At 41.2% G+C, this 12,694-nt stretch overlaps 1 protein-coding gene across 10 annotated transcripts in view; it reads left to right on the forward strand.

The window, feature by feature from the left end:
- The window catches only part of GPR156 (G protein-coupled receptor 156), a 117,412-nt gene that overhangs the window by 76,643 nt on the left and 28,075 nt on the right, over positions 1-12,694 (forward strand). The window lies entirely within an intron of this gene.

The following is a 12,694-nucleotide window of genomic DNA, read 5'->3' on the forward strand; positions in this document are numbered from 1 at the left end:
AAATTTTGGACCCATGAAGGGAGGAAACTTTGGAGGCAGAAGCTCTGGCCCCTATGGTGGTGGCGGCCAATACTTTGCCAAACCACGAAACCAAGGTGGCTATGGCGGTTCCAGTAGCAGCAGTAGCTATGGCAGTGGCAGAAGATTTTAATTAGGAAACAAAGCTTAGCAGGAGAGGAGAGCCAGAGAAGTGACAGGGAAGCTACAGGTTACAACAGATTTGTGAACTCAGCTAAGCACAGTGGTGGCAGGGCCTAGCTGCTACAAAGAAGACATGATTTAGACAAATACTCAGGTGTATGGGCAAAAAAGTCGAGGACTGTATTTGTGACTAATTGTATAACAGGTTATTTTAGTTTCTGTTCTGTGGAAAGTGTAAAGCATTCCAACAAAGGGTTTTAATGTAGATTTTTTCTTTTTCTTTTTTTTTTTTTTTTTGCACCCATGCTGTTGATTGCTAAATGTAATAGTCTGATCGTGACGCTGAATAAATGTCTTTTTTTTTAATGTGCTGTGTAAAGTTAGTCTACTCTGAAGCCATCTTGGTAAATTTCCCCAACAGTGTGAAGTTAGAATTTCTTCAGGGTGATGCCAGGTTCTATTTGGAATTTATATACAACATGCTTGGGTGGAGAAGCCAATGTCTTCAGAAACCTTGGTGTAGTTGAACTAATAGTTACTGTTGTGACCTGAAGTTCACGATTAAAAGGAATTACCCAAGCAAAAATCATGGAATTATTGGTTATAAAGATGATTGTTGGCACATCCTATGCAATATATCTAAATTGAATAATGGTACCAGATAAAATTATAGATGGGAATGAAGCTTGTGTATCATCCATTATCATGTGTAATCAATAAACGATTTAATTCTCTTGAAAAAAAAAATTAATAGTTGTTACTTTCTATTACATGTCTTTTATGTGCTTTGCACTTTAAATACATTATCTCTAACCTTTATATCATGCAGGATAAATACTATTTTCCCCATTTTCAGATGAGGAAACTGCTTCAGAGTGGTTAGGCAAATCTCCAACATCTATAAACAGCACAGTAAACCTAGCCAGTCTGATTTCAAAGCCCAAGCTTTTTCCACTACAGTTACCTCAGTAGTAATCCATAAAAGACGCTTAAACACGTACACAATGCCTATTAGTTGTTCTTTTTTTTGAGATGGAGTTTCGCTCTTGTTACCCAGGCTGGAGTGCAATGGCACAATCTCGGCTCACCACAACCTCCACCTCCTGGGTTCAAGCAATTCTCCTGCCTCAGCCTCCCGAGTAGCTGGGACTATAGGCGTGCACCACCATGCCCAGCTGATTTTTGTATTTTTTTAGTAGAGATGGGGTTTCACCATGTTGACCAGGATGGTCTCTATCTCTTGACCTCGTGATCCACCCGACTTGGCCTCCCAAAGTGCTGGGATTATAGGCGTGAGCCACTGCACCCAGCCGACTATTAGTTGTTCTTTTTACATCACATTACATGGCAGACTATGTAACTCCTGCCACAGCCTGGCGCAGACCCTTCCAGGTCATTGCTGGAGCCAATGGAGACACTAGACAATGACAGAAACCAAGAACCCAGAGCTGATTGTAGCAAGAATTCAGTCTGGAGTTCAGTTGGTAGATAAATCCAGAGGCATCATGGAAATTGTGCCAGGGTCGAAGTTCCAAGCCAGCAGTCAGAATCTAAAGGGGCAGACAAAACCCATCAGAAGGCTCTGGAGGCTCTGTGCCCTCCAGGTGATTCTTGGCTTCCTCTCTGTCTCCTTTTGATGACATTACCGGCTATAAATGGGGACTTTGTGGATCCTCAGTCGAGGAGGCAGGTGAATATCCTTGGCCTACCAGCACTACCACAGGACGTTAAAAACCAGAGCAGGAAGACCCTGGGAGTTCATTAATCAGTGTGATGGAAACAGGAGTCAGGACATCTGAATTTACATGGTCCCTAACTGGCGATAAAGCAGCATGTAGATTTCATCTTAAAATGAGGGAGTCAGGTCAGATCACTCTGTGTTCCTCAGAATCCAAGGACTCCAGTGCTGCCGTGGAGAGATGGTGGGTGCAGATAGATGGGAGCAAGCAAGTCCTTCCTGTACAGCACCCTTCCTTTCATCTCTTCCAAGTACTGAACCTTCTATTCTAATTATTTATCCAGTGTAGGAAGCATTTAATAAGTTTCTATGAGGCTTGGGGCCTTGTAGAAGGTGCTGATGGGGACAAAACTGAGTAAAACCCATTCCCAGCGTCATGAATTCCTAGATTCTGGCTTAGTGGGGAACCATTCCAGCAGCTGTCATTGTTCAGGATTCCTCTCTCCCATTCCAAGATACACCAAGGCCCAGAGTTCTACCGCCGACCCAAAGATAAGGGAGGAAAGAGGCTAGGTGTGGTGGCTCATGCCTGTAATCCCAGCACTTCGGGAGGCTGAGGTGGGCAGATCACCTGAAGTCAGGAGTTCGAGGCCAGCCTGACCAACATGGAGAAGCACTGTCTCTACTAAAAATACAAAAAATTAGATGGGCATGGTGGAATATGTCTGTAATCCCAGCTACTCAGGAGGCTGAGGCAGGAGAATTGCTTGAATCTGGGAGGTGGAGGTTGCAGTGAGCCAAGATCGTACCACTCACTTAAACCTGGGCAATAAGAGCGAAAGTCCATTAAAAGAAAGAAGGGAAGAAAGGGAAGGAAAGAATGAAGGAAAGAGAGAAAGGAATCTTCCCCAGTATGGCAAGCAATCTCTTCAGCCTCAGAGAGATCTAGTAACATGTCACCTGGTAGCCCACAATATTCTGCTTTAGCAGTGACTCTTGTGATTGGATGTTTCCTATGACCAATTGTGCTTGTGCTTCATGCCCTACTTAAAATCAGGACATCTGCTCTGCCCTTTGGAAGAGCTACAAGTCTCCTGCCAGGAATTGCTCAAGGCCTTTTCCTGCAGCTAAGCGTAGAAAGGAAGTTGAAATCACTGCCTCATAAATTACGACACATGCCGGGGTTGTAACCCTAGAGTCTGAGGTTTTAGGTGAAAAGACGATTTTTTGTGTGTGTTTAGTGTTTTCCTTACGGCATTTAAAAGCACATTTAAAATATAATTGTATGAGATACGGCAAAAATCATAGAAACTAATTTTTTAAAAGCAAACAAACCGAAAAAATGCAGAATGTGCCCATAATAGTCCTAAATAAAGCCACACAAACTCCCTTTCCAGTAAGGGTATACTTTGGGACTTTTCCCCCTCCTCATCAGCAACTTATCTTGAATTTATCAGTATGCTTTTTCATCACTGCTCCTAAACTTCAGCCATAATAATGAGATAATGGGCATTTAGTCTTATATCCAAATTTCCATATTTCAGCTTTTAAAATAGTTGCAAGAATGCTTTTAAAATTGATCCTGGCCAGGAGAGGTGGCTCACGCCTGTAATCCCAACCCTTTGGGAGGCCAACGTGGGAGGATTGCTTGAGTCCAGGAATTCGAGATCAGCCTGGGAAACATAGTGAGACCTTGTCTCTACAAAAGAAATAAAAAATTAACTGGGTTTGATGGTGTGCACCTGTAGTCCCAGCTACTTAGGAAACTGAGGTGGGAGGATCACTTGAGCTCAGGAGGTCGAGGCTGCAGTGAGCCAAGATCAGGCCACTGCACTCCAACCTAGGTGAGAGAGTGAAACTTTGTCTCAAAAATTAAATTAAATTAAATTGAAAAGTTCCTTTTAACTACTTTAAAGGCTGAAATATGGAAATTTAGATATAAGACTAAATGTCCATTATCTCATTATTATGGCTGAAGTTTAGGAACAGTGGTGAAAAAGCATACTGATAAGTTCAAGATAAGTTGGTGATGAGGAGGGAAAGCCCCAAAGGATTCTAACAAACTAACACAGGAGCAGAAAACCAAACACCACACGTTCTCACTCATAAGTGGGAGTTGAACAATGAGAACACATCACACAGAGAGGGAACGTCACATATCGGGGCCTGTCACGGGGCGGGGGGGGGAAGGAGAGCATTAGGACAAATACCTAATGCATGCAGGAATTAAAACCTAGATGATGGATTGATAGGTGCAGCAAACCATCATGGCACATGTATATCTATGTAACACACCTGCACGTTCTGCACATGTATCCCAGAGCTTAAAGTAAAATGTAAAAAAAAAAGGAAAGAAAAAAAAGTTGATCCTTAGGCCTGTTTATAGTCCAAGGGAGCTATGAATGCTGACATTTGTACACTGTCAATGTATATGTATATTCACATATTAATATCTATAATATACCTAGATTCAGGATCATAGATTTTTGTCAAATGGCCTAGTAGACACTGATAAAACAACTTCTAACATTAAATTAAAATTGTATTCTGTTTTAAAGAAAAAGAATAAGAAAATCATCTTTGCAATGAAAAGGTCAAAAGCCAAGGAGGTGGTGTCCTAACAAGCTGAGAGTAGAGATAGGATCCTAACAGGATGCCTGTAATGCTTTTTTCCCTCTCATTCTCTTTGTTTCTAGGAAAGTGCAGCACCTTGGAGGAGTGTATATTCACATACGCACATGAATATATATGTTTACTTGTCTCCTTTGCCTTCCTATCTCTGGTTCCTAATACCTTGGCAAGTTGGTATTTAGGAATTGTTGAATTAATATTTGGCACATGAAGATCATTAAAGTGATAACTCATAAAGCATGGAGACAACAGGTTATTTGCTAAAGGAGAATTTGGGGGCACGATATTTAGCAAGTCTGCTTCCACACTTAACTCTAAATTTCTGTTTGTTTGATTACTTGATTGATTTGGATGTAAATTCTATTGCACCTCTGAGTAAACCAAGTCAGCCCATTCTTCCTGGTTAAGAAAGAGAGACAGAAATGCAAAGTATAGCTTCTTTATTAATAAGCCAAGGACAGGGAAAAGAAATTTATCTGGGCTGGGAGCAGTGGTTCATGCCTGTAATCCTAGCACTTCTGTGGGCAGAATATCTTTGTCCTTCCAAGTGCTCTCCAACTTCAGCAGCTGTGGGCCTGAACTGGCAATGTGGGGTAAGGAGCTCACTCTTGCCATGTAAAGCAAAGCAGGACTGCAGGAAAGCAGGCAGATATGGAAAGGCCAGGCCCACCCAGGACAAGAGGCAGTGCTGCTGTTTACAATAGCAAAGACCTGGAACCAACCCAAATGACCATCGATGATAGACTGGACAGGGAAAATGTGGCACATATACACCATGGAATATTATGCAGCCATCAAAAATGATGAGTTCATGTCCTTTGTAGGGACATGGATGAACCTGGAAACCATCATTCTCAGCAAACTGACAGAAGAACAGAAAATCAGACACCTCATGTTCTCACTCATAGGTGGGTGTTGAACAATGAGAACACCTGGACACAGAGGGGAGCATCACACACTGGGGTCTGTTGGGGGGGAATAGCGGAGGGATGGTGGGGGGTGGGGAGGTGGGAAGAGATAGCATGGGGAGAAAGGCAGCAAATCACACTGCCATGTGTATACCTATGCAACAATCTTGCATGTTCTTCACATGTACCCCAAAATCTAAAATGCAATTAAAAAAAAAAAAAGAAAAAGGCAGTGCTGAGTGTGTGGCTCATGACAAAACATAATTTACAAATCTACTGGCTTCAAGGATGTAAAAAATATATAATTTACTGACTTCAAGAATGTAAAAAGGCATGCTTCCTAGCCCATCTGTAAGCAGCAATTCAGTCCAAGATCAGCACATTTTCTGAAACCTGGGGGTGGGATGCATGTTGTTAACCTCGGATGCAGATGTCTGCTGAGAGTCTGTAATCTGTGTGGTCATGAAGATGAGATCTCATCCATCAATTGCTTGACAAGGGCTACATAGTATCTCTGGGCCTGTATGACCCTAAATACATGACATAAGAAATATATTGGACAAAAGCATTTCCTGGGAGAATTCTCCAGCAAGAATTCAGCCAATGGCAAGGAATTTTTAAAGTGGCCTAATCTCATTAGAGACAAGTAAACATATATATTCATGTGCATATGTGAATATACACTCCTCCAAGGTGCTGCACTTTCCTAAAAACAAAGAGAATGAGAGGAAAAAAAGCATCCTGGTAGGATCCTATCTCTATTTATTTTTAGACTCCTTTCAGCTTTATGCTGAGAGTGGAAGCAAAGGAAGGGCTCACCCAGAATGCAACGCTTTTTAAAGAGGGTTTGGGGTGTACAGATTTGCCAAGTGGTGGAAACCCAGTGTCTTTGGAAGTTCACAATATTCATAGCAGTCAGAGCCCCCCAAATGTCTCTGACCCTTGTATTCACTAATTCCAGAACATTTTTAGCTATTCCAGGGGACTCTAGGGATCTCCCTGAAACCACTGCAGTTACCCAGAATGCACCCCTCCTAACGCACAGGCATTGAACCAGTTCCTGACTCTCCCCCGACTCTCACAGATCTCTGGCACTTTAAGAGTCATATGGCACACGTGCCTAGCCATCAGCCTTCTGCCTAACAGAGGAGTGCTTTCCCAGGGAAAACTAAGATTAGGGAAGAGGACAAAACGAAAAGAGATGGGGTTTTCATATCCATTAATCAATTCATTCCATAGATGATTATGGAACACTTAACCATTTTCCAAAGACTGTGCTATGGTGTGAGTTATAGAATAAGAAACAGCCTGGCTTTTGAGGAGTAGAAACTGTCTAGTGGAACTAACATTAAAAGGCAATAATATAACATGACAACTGAACTGATGCACATAGACCCTGGGGTGTACTATGGTTAAATGGAGCAGCAAGGAGGCCGTGTGGCTGGAGTGGGGTGTGCTGTTCTGCTGTCCTTGGAAACACCAGACACTTACACACTGCAAGGCTTTGAAATGGCTGTTCTCTCTGTCTGGAATATTTCAATACATGTATCTGCATAGCTCATCCTCTTTCTCTCCTGATTGCTTGTTCATATGTTATCTCCTCAACCAGGGCTATGATGACAACCCTATTTAAAATTATAAACTATCCTCAGAATTCTGAATCCTTATCCTGCTCTACTCTCTTCTCCTGCCCCCATCCAGCCATAGTGCCTATTACCTGTTAACATATTACATAACTTACTTGTTTATTATGATGATTTTGCTTACTGTTTTCTCCTCCCGATAGAATTGTTCATGATATACTCCCAGAACTAGAATACTATGTGGACATTGAAAAAAAAGAAAAGGAAAAGTAAATGAGGTCTAGAAACAACAGGTCTCAAATGTGTAGGCTTCGTAGACTCTGGTAAAGACTGGCTTTTCCTCTGGGAAATGGAGAGTCATTGTGGGGTTTTGAGCAGAGAAGTGACATAATCTTATTTATCTTTAATGGATTACTCCAGCTGCTATGTTGAAGATAGACTTGAGGGAAGTGCCAGGGTAGAAGCAGGGAGACTGGTTAGGAGGCTATTGCAACAATCCAAATAAGAAATGCAAAGTAAGACTTTGATCAGGTGGTGGCAGCAGAGGTGGTGAGAAGGAGTTCGATTCTGGATGTATTTCGAGGATAGAGCCAACAAGATTCATGACAGATTGGATGTGGGTGGTGAGCAAGAGTCAGGATGACTCCAGGGTTTTTGGTCCAGGCAAATTGAAAGGTGGAGTTTCCATGATCTGAAATAGGGAAGAATGTGAGCGATTGAGGGAGAGACTCAGAGTTAAATTTTGAACAGATTGTAGTCAAATTGGTGTTGGGATATTGGTGTTTAGAATTCTGAATGACCCTAAGACCCAGAGTGTAACCTGGGGACACATGTCTGAAGAGAAATAAAGTGAAGTCATTGTGATTGAAGAATTCAGAACTCTGGAAGCTGCAAGGCTAATGAAATCTCCTAGGATGTTCTACTAGGATGGTGGCCCAGGCCCAAGAGTAAGGAATGGGGCCAGATATGATAGACAGTTTAAATACAAATAGTTAGAGGTCACACTAACATTAGCTTGAGGTGTGAAGAATTTTAATTGGGTACAGATTGGTGTATACATTAGAAATAAGAAATCAAAAGGTCAAATTTGCTGAAACATATCAGATAACATTATGATAAAGCTCTTTGGAGTTTTATTTGAGATAGATTTATAGACCCATTGTAGCATTGCTTAAAAATATTAAGTTTAGAAAGAAATTGGATAAATTTTTACAATTTAAACCTTATTTGTTTTATTAAAAAGCATTTTGGAAAGACATTTATACTTGGCTTTGGATAGGTTAAAGCTCAGTGATAGCATTTATACCAACTCTTGTAGCATTTTAGAAAGCATGGTCTTGTGACATCTTGGGAAAGTTTTCTATTAGTCACAGCATGCAAACAAGTACCTTGGGCTCCATTCTCTGGTCATGTTTTCAGACTCAGTAACTCCAAATAAAATAAACTTCCAAGTTCATAAATCAACATTTGATAATGTTTTTGCAACTCATACCATTGAGCTGGTAGTTGTCACTTGAGCATCCAAATTCATTAGAGACTATTGAAATGATAATGCAGAATTATACAGGTTTTGCAGATGTAGTTTAATATTTATCTATACATATTGAAACCTCACTTGAGAATAGAAAAATCAAGAAAGTTCTTGTCTTACATTTCCACTCAAGAAATAAAGAGGAAGAGATATTAAGATAGCTTTATAATACTTAAAAAAAAAAAAACTGGGCCGGGCACCGTGGCTCACACCTGTAATCCCAGCACTTTGGGAGGCCGAGGTGGGTGGATCACGAGGTCAAGACATTGAGACCATCCTGGTCCACATGGTGAAACCCCGTCTCTACTAAAAATACAAAAAATTAGCTGGGCATGGTGGCGTGTGCCTGTAATCCCAGCTACTCAGGAGGCTGAGACAGAAGAATTGCCTGAACCCAGGAGGTGGAGGTTGTGGTGAGCCAAGATTGCGCCATTGCACTCCAGCCTGGGTAACAAGAGCGAAACTCCATCTCGAAAAAAAAAAGAAAAAACTTCACTTTGTTTCTGACTGACAGTAACCCAATTCAGGCTTTTTACTCTTCATAAATGGAAGACAAGTAATCTAGATAATACTGGCTATCTATAATTAAGTATACAATATCTGAATCTATTTGCTTTGTGGAAATTATGTGTTTGTGGCTGATTAAAATATTCAGCTATGTAGGCTTCATCTTTTAGCTCAAAAGAAAAATAGAAATGATGTTGGTGGTTGAATTCCTACCAATGTGGCAAAGACATTCCCCAGACATACATAATTCACCTGCTGAATTGGAGATGATTCACCTCTCAATGACTTCACAGGTGTTAACTTGGCCAAACAAAAAAGGGAAATCATCTTTTCTTCCCTGAGGCAAGTTTTCAGTAAGATTGCTCAGGAAAAATATCACACTATAGATATGTAAGTCATAGTATGTCTGTTTTGAATAATGAATTAGCATCACTGTCTGAGAGGTGAAAACTATTCAATGTATATTTTGTGGAAAATAACTAAATTGAGTTTCTCTTAACTAAATCAGAAAGGAAAGGAATCCTCAATCAGGATTTCATGTAGTACTGTATCACTCAAGGAAACCTGATTTTATAGCGGTACTCAAATAAAATGGGTCCAGAGAAAAATTATAACAGAAACTTACCCATCAGTGATCTAAACAAAACAGACATGTGGCTGTGAAATTCAGGCAGTTGCTTGGTGAGGAGGTCACTGTCAGATAGTCATGACTCATGTGTAGGAACCTGAGAATGGCCATGGGGAGGAATGGCCACAGTTACGGTCTCGCAGGAGTCCACTGACCGCTTGTGCCATTGCTCCAGCTTCTGACTGCACTGAGCGGCTGGTGCCAGGTCAGCCGTACTCTCTGCTCTCAATCAGTGTCAGCACTGGTCTCGCTAATTTAGTCCTTTTCTTTAAAAAATGCTTTGTGAAAGTGCTGGTTAGCACTGTTCTTACTTCTCTAGTTAATATTCACCACATGTTCCCCTTCTTTTGTGGAGAGACAAAAAAATTTAAGGAAAATCACTCTCCATAAGTCCACAGTCTGAAGACATGGAGGCTGAGGAGGCAGACCTGAATGAATAAGTGGATAGTATGATAGGGCTAGATCTTAAATTTGGATACAGGAGACTTAGATAAACCACAGAAGATTGTTCTTTATACATGCAGCTCTTTCGCTAAGTGATAAAGGTGGTATGTTAAGATTAATAAGTCTGAACATAATGTACAGAATGTATTAGAGCAGGGAAAAATTGGTGTTTACTGAGAGCTGAAGGTTTTATCAAAAATCTAAAAAGTAAGTAATATTTTTGCATCATCTTAAAGTTTGCAAAGAGTTTTGGCACACACATCATCCCATCTTTGCAATTACCTGTGGGGTAGATATAAAAGATAATATTTCATTTTACAGATGAGGAAATAGGAGCCTGTTTCCTGGTCAGACAGGCTCAGTCAGCTGTGAGTGGCAGAGCTGGTATTCTCACCTGTCACACTCGACTCCAGTTCCATTGCTCCTAACATGACTATATCCTGGATAAACATGGTATCAAGAATGGAGAGGCCGGGTGCAGTGGCTCACGCCTGTAATCCCAGCACTTTGGGAGGCCGAGGTGGGCACATCATTTGAGGTCAGGAGGTCGAGACCAACCTGGCCAGCGTGCTGAAACCCCATCTCTATGAAAAATACAAATATTAGCTAGGTGTGGTGGTGCATGTCTGTAATCCCAGCTAGTAAGGAGATTGAGGCCTAAGAATTGCTTGAACCTAGGAGGCGGAGGTTGCAGTGAGCCAAGACTGCCCCACTGCACTCCATCCTGCACAACAAAGCAAGACTCTGTCTCAAAAAAAAAAAAAAAAAAAGAATGGAGAGTGAACTTTGGAAGGCTAAGGCAGGCAGATCACTTGAGGTCAGAAGTTTAAGACCAGCCGGCAAAACCCTCTCTCTACTAAAAATACCAAAATTAAAAATTAGCCAGGCATGGCGGCAGGTACTTGTAATTCCAGCTGCTCGGGAGGCTAAAGCAGGAGAATTGCTTGAACCTAGGGACTGGAGGTTGCAGTGAGCCAAGATCATGCCACTACACTCCAACCTGGGCACAACCTGGGCAACAGAGTGAGACTCTGTCTCCAAAATAAATAAATAAATAAATAAATAAAAAGATGGAGAGTGAGAGAAAACTCAGAGACTTTGAAATAAGAAGTGAAAGAGGCCAGGCATAGTGGCTCACATCTATAATCCCAGCACCTTGGGAGACCAAGGAGGGCAGATTACTTGAGGTCAGGAGTTCAAGACCAGACTGGCCAACATGGTAAAACCCCATCTCTAATAAAAATATAAAAATTAGCTGGGCATGTGGGCAGGCGCTTGTAATCCCAGCTACTCGTGAGGCTAAGGCAGGAGAATCGCTTGAACCCGGGAGGTGGAGGTTGTGGTGAGCCAAGATCGCGCTACTGTACTCTACCCTGGGTAACAGAGCAAGACTCTTGTCTCAAAAAAAAAAAAAAAGAAAAGAAAAAAGAAAGAAAAGTGAAGGAAACTTGGCAATTGATTGGATATTTCTGATAAAGAAACAGAAGAAGGAACATGTGATTTCCAGGTTTCTAAAACCTGGAAGAGGAGGACAGTGAGGTTACAATATAAGCAGCTGATGTTGGCAACATGCCTATTATGTGCCAGGCTGTGTGCCAAGCAGTTTGCCATATTGCCTCATTAAATATTCACAGCTCTTTGAAGGTAGATCTTATCATTATTATTCTCATTTTAGAAAGGGTGTGTGTGAAAGTTGTTCTCACTTTTAGAAAAAGAAAAATATCTTCCCTCCAAAACAAGGTTAAGCTTGACTGTACTCATTGGCCTATGGTGACAGTACCTAGGGCCTGGGACAGCGGTTTGGTAATCTTGTGTGTATGGATGTATCACAATGCCAGACACAAAGTAACTAAGCTGGGCTCGTGGTGGTAATGATGTTTGCAAATCCAGCACTGCCAAACTGTTTAACACCTCCTAGGTGATTTGCCTGTTGTTAGAATAGACTTCACTAAGTGGATAGTACTGCCTTGGCCCTGGCCTTTAAGGTGGCCTGCCAGCTCATCAAGAGACATAGGTAGGAATGCTTTCCTCCTTAGTTATGATTTAAAAATAAAAGAATAACAAAGTATAATGATCAAATTATATTAGTAGAAATATTGCATTTATGTACACTATTTAGATTACAATGCCTTTCTTTCTCATTACTTGTAATTAATTAGTATCAGTTACTGTCCAGTGTGAGCCTAGTGTTCCCCTTAGGTTAATCAGATCACATCCTGAACCTCTGTTGGAGCCCAGGGTATTTGTCTGAAGCCCTGATTGTTGACATCTCCCTCTAACTTTTAAACTTGTCTCTAATCTCATCTAAAACTATTAATACTTGAGAAAAGGCCCTTCTCGAATTTCCTGTTTCTAATCCCTTCCTCCTCTTTCCTGCTTGGTCAAGTAGAGAGAGGAAATGGTTTACGTATCAAATAAAGTAAATAGTATATGGAAAAAAAAAAAACAACCCAAACCTCTTTCCAAATAGTAGTTTACCTTACAGCTCATTTCTAAAGGCTCCAAACTCTCTGTGGGTATCTACCTGCTGGTTATTTATTCACTAAGCTGCACATGGCAGTCCCCTAGCAACCAAACTTCATGAATAAAATCCCAACTCTTCTCCAGTACCACCTGTTTGTAGGTAGTCAGTCTTCTTTTAAA

The sequence above is a fragment of the Callithrix jacchus genome, chromosome 15, assembly GCF_049354715.1.
Source record: "Callithrix jacchus isolate 240 chromosome 15, calJac240_pri, whole genome shotgun sequence".
NCBI classification, from domain to species: Eukaryota; Metazoa; Chordata; class Mammalia; order Primates; family Cebidae; genus Callithrix; species Callithrix jacchus.